General features: G+C 46.3%; 1 non-coding gene across 1 annotated transcript; it reads left to right on the top strand.

Annotated features, from left to right (window-relative positions):
- Positions 1-403: 403 nt before the first annotated feature.
- Trnat-agu lies at positions 404-477 on the top strand. Its single transcript has one exon. It is a non-coding gene; the product is annotated as a tRNA-Thr (tRNA).
- The last annotated feature ends 8,969 nt before the right edge of the window (positions 478-9,446 follow it).

Here is a 9,446-nt window from a genome sequence, read left to right as displayed (position 1 = left end):
AAAAGGGACAAGGAAAAAAGGGACAAGGAAAAAAGGGACAAGGAAAAAAGGGACAAGGAAAAAAGGGACAAGGAAAAAAGGGACAAGGAAAAAAGGAAAAAAGGGAAAAGGAAAAAAGGGAAAACGAAAAAAGGGAAAAGGAACTGATGATACCAGCTGCAACAGGAGTTCATGCGGAATCAGTGTTGACGAGTGAAAATGTGTGCCGTGCTGGGCCGGGACTCGAACACAGGATCTCCTGCTTACTAGGCAGTTGTGTTAACCACTGCGACACCAGCACACAGTGTTAATCGTGAGCACGGTGGACTTGTTTGGGGACTGGGGATAAATGGTTGCGCTACGTGGGAGTAGCGAGTCGGCGGAGGAGCGTGCCGAAATAGCCAGCACATTTGCGATTAAGTGTGTCCGGGTGGCGTAGTGGTTAACACAACTGCCTAGTAAGCAGGAGATCCCGGGTTCGAGTCCCGGCCCAGCACACATTGTCGCTCGTCACCGCTGATTCGGTGTGAAGTCTCAATGCAGCTGATATTATCAGTTCCTTTCGTTTCATCTCTCCTTCCTCTGCCTTCAATTTACATAAAACTCTACATTGCACTAATTTGTCTATTCGTGATGCAAGACTGCTTCTCTCCTTCCTCTGGCTTCAATTTACGTAAAACTCTGTATTGTGCTAATTTACCTATTTGTGGCGTAAAATTGCTTAGTAAGTTCATCAACATTGTTAGCGTTAAACAGACAGAAGACACTTCTGCCGGACAGACCACAACGACCATCTACTCGCGACTTAATGTGACGCTCGAGAGAGAATGAGGAAGGGGTGGGGAACGGGGAGCGGAAAGAGTAGAAGAAAACGGTTGCCAAGTAACTTTATGCCGTGGTAATGTTACAGTGGTCCACTCCCTAAGACGGTAACAGTCTGCACTCAAACACTTGTAGCCGTCATGTTTATTTCCAATCGTCATTGTGTCTTTGCCCGCTGATTACACTGCTGCTACTTTGTTGTTATCAGCTTCTTCGTTGTATAACACGGCCAAATTTATTCACTGCGTATCAGAAGGTGTTCCAGATACTTCTTAATATTAATCCGTATCATGCCGCCTGATGCAAACGTGAGTGGATCTTACACCTGTATGAATTGTAATACTGATATCTCTAGCAGGACCAGATAAGACCAGTTACGCAATGCGCTCCCTCGTTCAGGTGGCAGTTTTCGCGGCGCGAGTATGTCTTGGGTCGTATGATGTATCCGTAGTACATGAGAGACGCTACCCAGGTACATTTAACACATCACACTGAATGGAGAGATCTATAGAGTATGCAACGAATGTTATTCCCATATTATCTAATGAAAAAAAAAAAAAGAAACAGTATCCTATGCTTTATTAGAATCAATGAACAGCTCTAAACTTAATACACAGGCGGCGGTGCTAACAAATATTATTCGAGAAGGCTCAAGAGTATATCGAGTTTCTCTTTCGCTGGCAAACTGATAAACAGTGAATCCAATGGCACAAATATGAACGCAGAAAGAAAATTCATAATTTATAGACGAAACGAACGCTGTAACAATATGAGTAACTCGAGTAGATAATTGTCTGAAAAAAAAAATTACTAACAATCAGTAACATGCGCAGGCTAACATGACAAAGCCAACTCCTGATTGTATTAGCTGATGACTGCACTTTTCTTTGTTCTAAAACTTCCTGATTCTAAATGAAAGAAACTGAACATGTTAGTGCAGCTAATGAGAAATTTATTTTAAGTCAGTAACTATTTTTAATAATTTGTTGCCATTTAAGTTCATAATTTTCGAGGACAAAGTAAACCATTCGGAAACAAAACTGATATTTACGGATGTCCACCTTATTGCACGGGCGAGGAGCTTCAGCTGATGATATATATGAGAAAAAGTACCACCACAGGTATTCTCTTGAGAATGTCTTTATTCTGTCACACGACTAGTTTCGGCGACACATGGGGACAACACCCGATGAAAGCTAGCCCACTTGCGCTAGTAACAAAGATCCCACAGTAAATGCGCCAAGGAAACCAAATACTCTTTTGGCAGTGATGGGGCTGAGGATGGAGGTAAGGTGCCGCCGAAACTAGGCGTGTGATACAGTAAAAACATTCTCAAGACAAAGCTATGATGTTACTTTTTCTCATACACTACTCGCCATTAAATTTGCTACACCAAGAAGAAATGCAGATGATAAACGGGTATTCATTGGACAAATGTATTATACTAGAACTGACATGCGATTACATTTTAACGCATTTTGGGTGCATAGATCCTGAGAAATCAGTACCCAGAACAACCACCTCTGGCCGTATAACGGCCTTGATACGCCTGGGCATTGAGCCAAACAGAGATTGGACGCCGTGTACAGGTACAGCTGCCCATGCAGCTTCAACACGATACCACAGTTCATCAAGAGTAGTGACTGGCGTATTGTGACGAGCCAGTTGCTCGACCACCATAGACCAGACGTTTTCAATTGGTGAGAGATCTGGAGAACGTGCTGGCCAGGGCAGCAGTCGAACATTTTCTGTATCCAGAAAGGCCCGTACAGGACCTGCAACATGCGGTCGTGCATTGTCCTGCTGAAATGTAGAGTGTCGCAAGGATCGAATGAAGGGTAGAGCCACGGGTCGTAACACATTTTAAATGTAACGTCCACCCTTCACAGTGCCGTCAATGCGAACAAGAGGTGACCGAGACGTGTAACCAATGGCATCCCCTACCATCACGCCGGGTGATACGCCAGTATGGCGACGACGAATAGACACTTCCAATGTGCGATCACCGCGATGTAGCCAAACACGGATGCGACCAACATGATGCTGTAAACAGAACCTGGATTCATCCGAAAAAATGGAGTTTTGCCATTCGTGCACCCAGGATCTTCGTTGAGTACACCATCGCAGGCGCTCCTGTCTGTGATGCAGCGTCAAGGGGAACCGCAGCCATGGTCTCCACGCTGCTGCAAACGCCGTGGAACTGTTCGTGCAGATGGTTGTTGTCTTGCAAACGTCCCCATCTGTTGACTCAGGGATCGAGGCGTGGCTGCACGATCCGTTACAGCCATGCGGATAAGATGCCTGTCATCTCGACTGCTAGTGATACGAGGCCGTTGGGATCCAGCACGGCGTTCCGTATTACCCTCCTGAACCCACCGGTTCCATATTCTGCTAACAGTCATTGGATCTCGACCAACGCGACCTTTATCAAAGTCGTAAACGTGATGGTACGCATTTCTCCTCTTTACACGAGGCATCACAACAACGTTTCACCAGGCAACGCCGGTCAACTGCTGTTTGTGTATGAGAAGTCGGTCGGAAACTTTCCTCGTGTCAGCACGTTGTAGGTGCCGCCACGGGCGCCAACCTTGTGTGAATGCTCTGAAAAGCTAATCATTTGATTATCACAGCATCTTCTTCCTGTCGGTTAAATTTCGCGTCTGTAGCACATCATCTGCGTGATGGAGCAATTTTAATGGCCAGTAGTGTATGAAGCACGCTTCAACTACGATGGTTGCGTCTGTGCTGCCATTACGTTTGCACCGCGAGGTACCGGTGCTAAAAATCGGCATGTACCGTGTGAAGTTGCCACGCTACAGACCGATTTTGAGCGGAAGGAGGAAGGATTGAGGGTAGAAGTAAGGAAGACTGGCGTTTAAGGTCATTAAAGACAGAGCGGAAGCACAACACGACACGAAGGGCACTCAACCATACAACAGCTTGCGGAGCACAGATGTAGATGTAGACCGCAGTTGTGTATTCATCTTGCGTGTTAACTACACAATATACACACGGAGCCGTAAGACGAGTCTCTGTGCCCACCTAGCTAGAGGGGAGTCTTACAGCCTCCTCTTCGCGCTAACACGACCGTGATGTAGGCGCATGTAGAGTTGGGTCGCCAGTAAGTTCCTTACCGCATGGGCGCACAGGGCGCCGCGGCCAAGGATGAGAACTCGACAACGATCAGGAAGGACGTCTCAGCAAGCGGGCCAGTTGGCAGCTGCTCCAGCAGAGAGGCACAGCTGCGCGTACTAAGATGTGGCGCTCGTTCCAGGATTACGCGCTCTCGTGTGCTCGAGGATTCGCTGCACCTATACGGTACGCTCCGCTAATCCCAGCGGGAACATTAGGTCTCTACATCTGGGCGCGTTCCACATGATTTCCTCTATTCTCCTCTGAGCATTTACAGCTTTCTCCCTCAGTGCTTCCTACTTCCTGGACGTATGGAATTAACCGGAATAGCTCTTCGTAGCTGGCGGATGGGGCCAAACTTCTGGCAGTGTCCTGTCTAAGAACTATCGTTGACTTAACAATCCTCATCGTGTGTCTTTACTGCTAACGATCCAGTGCAAATAGTAAACTGTGGTACCGTCGAAAATTATGGTAATTTTACATCGAAAACTGCTTCCAAAACTAACAAGAAAATACAGACCACTGTGTAAATGAAACGTTTTGCAGTTAGCACCTTACCATTCAGTCTGTTTTCACGGCACTTACTACTGCCTCCCAGTACAACGACGAAACTAAGTACCACTTGCCTTTCTAAGTGACGCCTGTGCACATTCGAAAACGTATCAATCTGCGAAGAAATGCAGGTTTCCTTAACTTAACTGAGTTTTAGAGCAATCAAACTTCGATCTATTGTTACTGTCGTGAAAGATAAACCATACCTGGAAAACAGCGAGATATAACGATGAAAAAAATGTACCTACTGGTCACAGTGCAATTCACACAAAATTCATGCCAGCCGGTGTGGCCGTGCGGTTCTAGGCGCGTCAGTCTGGAACCGCGTGACCTCTACGGTCGCAGGTTCGAATCCTGCCTCGGGCATGTATGTGTGTGATGTCCTTAAATTATTTAGGTTTAAGTAGTTCTAAGTTCTAGGGGACTGATGACCACAGATGTTAAGTCCCATAGTGCTCAGAGCCATTTTTGAACACAAAATTCCTAATGATGATGATTGGTTTGTGGGGCGCTCAACTGCGCGGCCATCAGCGCCCATAGAAATTCCCAAGCTGTACACAGTCCAATCTAGCCATTTTCACGAATGATGATGGAATGATGAGGACAACACAAACACCCAGTACCTAGGCAGAGAAAATCCCCAACCCGGCCGGGAATCGAACCCGGGACCCCGTGATCCAGAAGTAACAAAATTCCTGGGAAGTATTCCACAGCCAATGCATTGACTAATCTTGAGCAGTTCGTGATCCACAGCTGAGTAAACTAAGTGTTAACAGAAACAACCACAGCTGAATTTCAGGTACGTTCCTTACGCCACAGTCGGTTTCGTTCTACATGAAAATCATCAAGTGACCGAAGTTCACCAGCAGTTACCAAGATGATGGATAGATTGAGAGGGTTGTATGGGCGCACGATGGCAAGGTCTTCAGCGCCAGCTCAGCAACAGATTGAGACGTGTGTCAAGAAAATACTCAGAACAGTAAGATAAAACAGAACGGAAAACACAGGTAACAAGGTTAGAAAAGTATGTGCCTACCCACACCGAAACGTGGGACGAAGCATGCCGTCAGCAGTAAAACATGGACAAGAAGAAAGTGGTAGAGGGAGCTAAAACAATACAGCAGATGGACGTGGCTGGCTGACCTCAAGGAAAAAAGGGAGGAGCCAGCCACTTTGCAATACACTAAAACCTCCAGCCTAAAAGTTTAGGCCAGAGTCCAGACACCTTTAAAACCCGAGACACACACGTGTCATCATTAGCTAAAACACAGGGAAGATCCCCATCAACTTGTGCTTCTGCCCTTGCATCACGGTATAAAATGCAGTCTGTTAAAATGTGGCGGACAGAGATGTGCACACCACAACCATCAGAAAACGGGGGATCCTCCCGCCGTATGAGAAAGTTGTGTGTGAGAGGACAGTGTCCAATCCGAAGACGCGTGACGGTCACTTCATTCCGCCTGAGCAACCAGCAGGAGGAACGCCACGGCCGAATTGCTGACTTCACCAATCGCAGCTTACTGACCGTCACCGCCAGCCATTCTTCCTCCCACAGCTCCATGCACTTCTTGTGGAGTGCAGAAATGACAGACTGCAAGGGAATAGGACACTGGACCACATCCTGCTCTCTGCAGGCCTCCTTGGCAGCCCGATCGGCCTGTTCATTGCCCCGTATTCCTACATGACCAGGCACCCAGCAGAAGGACACCCCCTTACCCCGCCGTTGGACCAAGTACAGTTGGTCATATATCAGGTGGACCATCACCTCAATTGGGTACAGATTCTGCAATGATTTTAAGGCACCAAGAGAATCGGAGCAGAGGAGAAACTATTGCCTCGAACACGATTCATCTGCTCCGGTGTCTTCAGGAAACTAATTCTCGCAAAATGGCAGAAACGCGTCGCTGTCCTGATTGAAGAACGTCTGATAGCCATACATAAAGTACCTTTTAGTGCTCGGGATGGCAATTAGTTTTCAATCGTGACACCCGCTTGTTTCTGCAGCTTCGCGATTGTAAATTACGAAGAATGTTGCTGAATTCGTGGTCGCTTGAAGATGTACAAACATACCTGATGTGGTGTCACCGCCAGACACAACACTTGCTAGGTGGTAGCTTTTAAATCGGCCGCGGTCCGCTAGAATACGTCAGACCCGCGTGTCGCCACTATCAGTGATTGCAGACCGAGCGCCACCACACGGCAGGTCTAGAGAGACGTCCTAGCACTCGCCCCAGTTGTACAGCCGACGTTGCTAGGAAAGGTTCACTGAGAATTGCGCTCTCATTTGCAGAGACGATAGTTAGCATAGCCTTCAGCTAAGTCAATTGCTACGACCTAGCAAGGCGCCATTTATCCTTTGCTATGTATCTAATGAAGCATGTACAGTAACAAGACCAATGTTCACCAATTGTGGATTAAAGTTAAGTATTCCAGCAGCTACGTACTTTTCTTTATAGCATTCATTACGTATCCTCTTTCAGACCTCACGCCAGCCTGCGCGAGTTTAAGCGTGCCTTTCGGTTACCCGTCACTGTGGACTGGCTGTCTTGTCAGTACACTACACCTGAAACACAGGAGGGGTTTCTTCGAAGTTCTAACGTTATGAAATATTGCTAAGGAAACGATCTACTGAGACACAATCAGCACGGTTCCGGAAAATCTCTTTGTAGTGAAACACAACTGGCTCCTTACTGACTCGAAGCAGTGAGTGTTGTCCACAGGGGATCTCAAACTTATTCTGATCAGATAGTAAGCGTTTCGCGAGGGCTGCGTACGCCGTACCGCGCGCGTCACTTACGGGCTCCCACGGCCGTGTTGGGAACCGCGGCGAAACGCTATACGTGGCGGCGCGGTGGGCGGCAGTGCGCAGGTAATCCACTTAGGAGACACCCGAGCCAGACGCTGGCACGGGCGCAGCCCTGGGGGGTCCGCCATGGGCAAACATGTGCCGCCCGCTCCGGGTTCCTCCCAAATACCGACTCGCTGGCCGCCGACCGCCGCGCCGCCTCTTCTCTCTACACTTTCCCACCGTCTGGCGGCGAGACACCACGCACGGACTACCGCACCGCCGGTTCATTTGCTGTCGTCGCTGGCAGCAAGTCTCTCTTTCGTGCCTTACTTTTGAATGACTACACTTAAATAGCTGACTAGTAATTTTTTTCTTTCATACATGAGCCTGTAGCTGGTTTCCAGCCACTTCAACGGAGTATCTCCACCAAAAAGAAAACAAAACATGACAGCAGTTCGAAGTATATACGTCCAAAGTCGCACAAAAAACACAGCCGTTTCAAATTTCCACGGAAACAAATGCAACCTATCTGCATCAATTAGACCTCGTTAATTCTTTCTTTACCACGAATGGTGACATTGTGGGAAACCTTGACAAATTTTGTCCCTTCGTCATCCCAGAGGATTCGATCATCCAGTCAAACAGGCTATTTACACAATGATTTTATGTTGGAAGTCTTCCATTTGGTCCGTGTTTGCCTAGAGAAACAGTAATGCCAGAAAATTCAGTCCGCCTTAATGCAAAACACCTTGTTATTCGTTTCTTTCTTTATTCTCCCAAACTAGTTTCGGCGACAAATATCACCATCATCAGTGGTTTCTTTTTTTAATCTTATTTATTGTATGTTACAGCATGTTATACGCAATTTTCGCTGTTTGCGACATATTTTCTGTGCACTTTTTTTGTTTCCGTTTTTTACTTAGCAAACACCATGTCATGTTCGTTGGATGTTTGCTAAATAAAAAACGGAAACAGAACAAAGCGCACAGAAAATATGTCGCAAACAGCGGCAATAATTGCTTAAAACATGCTGTAACATACAATAAATAAGACTAAAAAACCCCACTGATGATGGTGATATTTGTCGCCGAAACTAGTTTGGGAGAATAAAGAAATAAACGAATAACAAGGTGTTTTGGATCAAAGCGAACTCAGTTTTCTGATATTACTGTTTAGGCTATTTACAGATATAACTTTCATAACGATATACATTATCAATCATAAGAATGCGAAATAGACCACGGGTGCTGTCCTGCAAATCACTGCAGAATCAAAGTTTCAACAGGCGAAACTCTATAGGACTGTCACATTGGGAATCCCCCTATCAGCAAGTGCCAACAAGTTTACCCGACAGCGAGAAATCTATGACTACAAATTCCGAGACGCTTAGCCACAGCAGCCGCGTACTACTTCAGTCGGTCCACAGGTGGCCACCAGCAAGAAGAAGAAACCGTGTGCACTAATTTTTATAATAGGTTATTTGTGTGCTGCGTTAATCTCTTGCCCAGTTAGTTATTTACAGTGCCTGACAAAACTACTGTAGCAACCACAGGGCACGGTCTTATGTCAATGCAACTTCGTACATATACATACCAACGGCGGGTATGTAAATGAGTGGATCTGTAGTACTCTTGGTGACACATAGTACAGCCACCGGAGCCCATTACTGTTGTTCGTGTTCAGTGTTGATACCAGAAACTGTAGGGTATATATGAGGCATGAACAGCGTCAGATGAATTCACTTCTCGAAATGTACCGTTATGGAACGTGCTGACAATCACGACATCTCTCTTGTCCTATTTCTGTTTGTTTCTGCACACCTTTACATATCTGCCCTTCTCCAGTTTCTCATTTTTCTGTCTTGCCACTCTGTACCGATAACGTCGGTGTTCTTTCTCGTTGGGTTGTCTAGCAAATCTGGACTACTTTCCAATTGTAAAAATAAATACAATAAACCTTTTCGTGAAAATCGTGAGTAAAGCTCCAAAACAATCCGAGAAGTTATTTTCTCCTTAGGATACTGACTGCCATAATTTACAACCACTGAAAAATGTTGTAACTGGCTGCAAATACATTATCTTGACCAACGTGAAGTATCATCTAGCGTAGCAAGCCTTAGTTAATATTATACCACTGCCGGCCTGCAACCCGTCATTCCCATTGGCAACAAGCA

This window comes from Schistocerca piceifrons, chromosome 2 (assembly GCF_021461385.2).
Source record: "Schistocerca piceifrons isolate TAMUIC-IGC-003096 chromosome 2, iqSchPice1.1, whole genome shotgun sequence".
NCBI classification, from domain to species: Eukaryota; Metazoa; Arthropoda; class Insecta; order Orthoptera; family Acrididae; genus Schistocerca; species Schistocerca piceifrons.
Note: the sequence above shows the minus strand (reverse complement) of the source record. Positions and strands in the feature narration are given on the sequence as shown.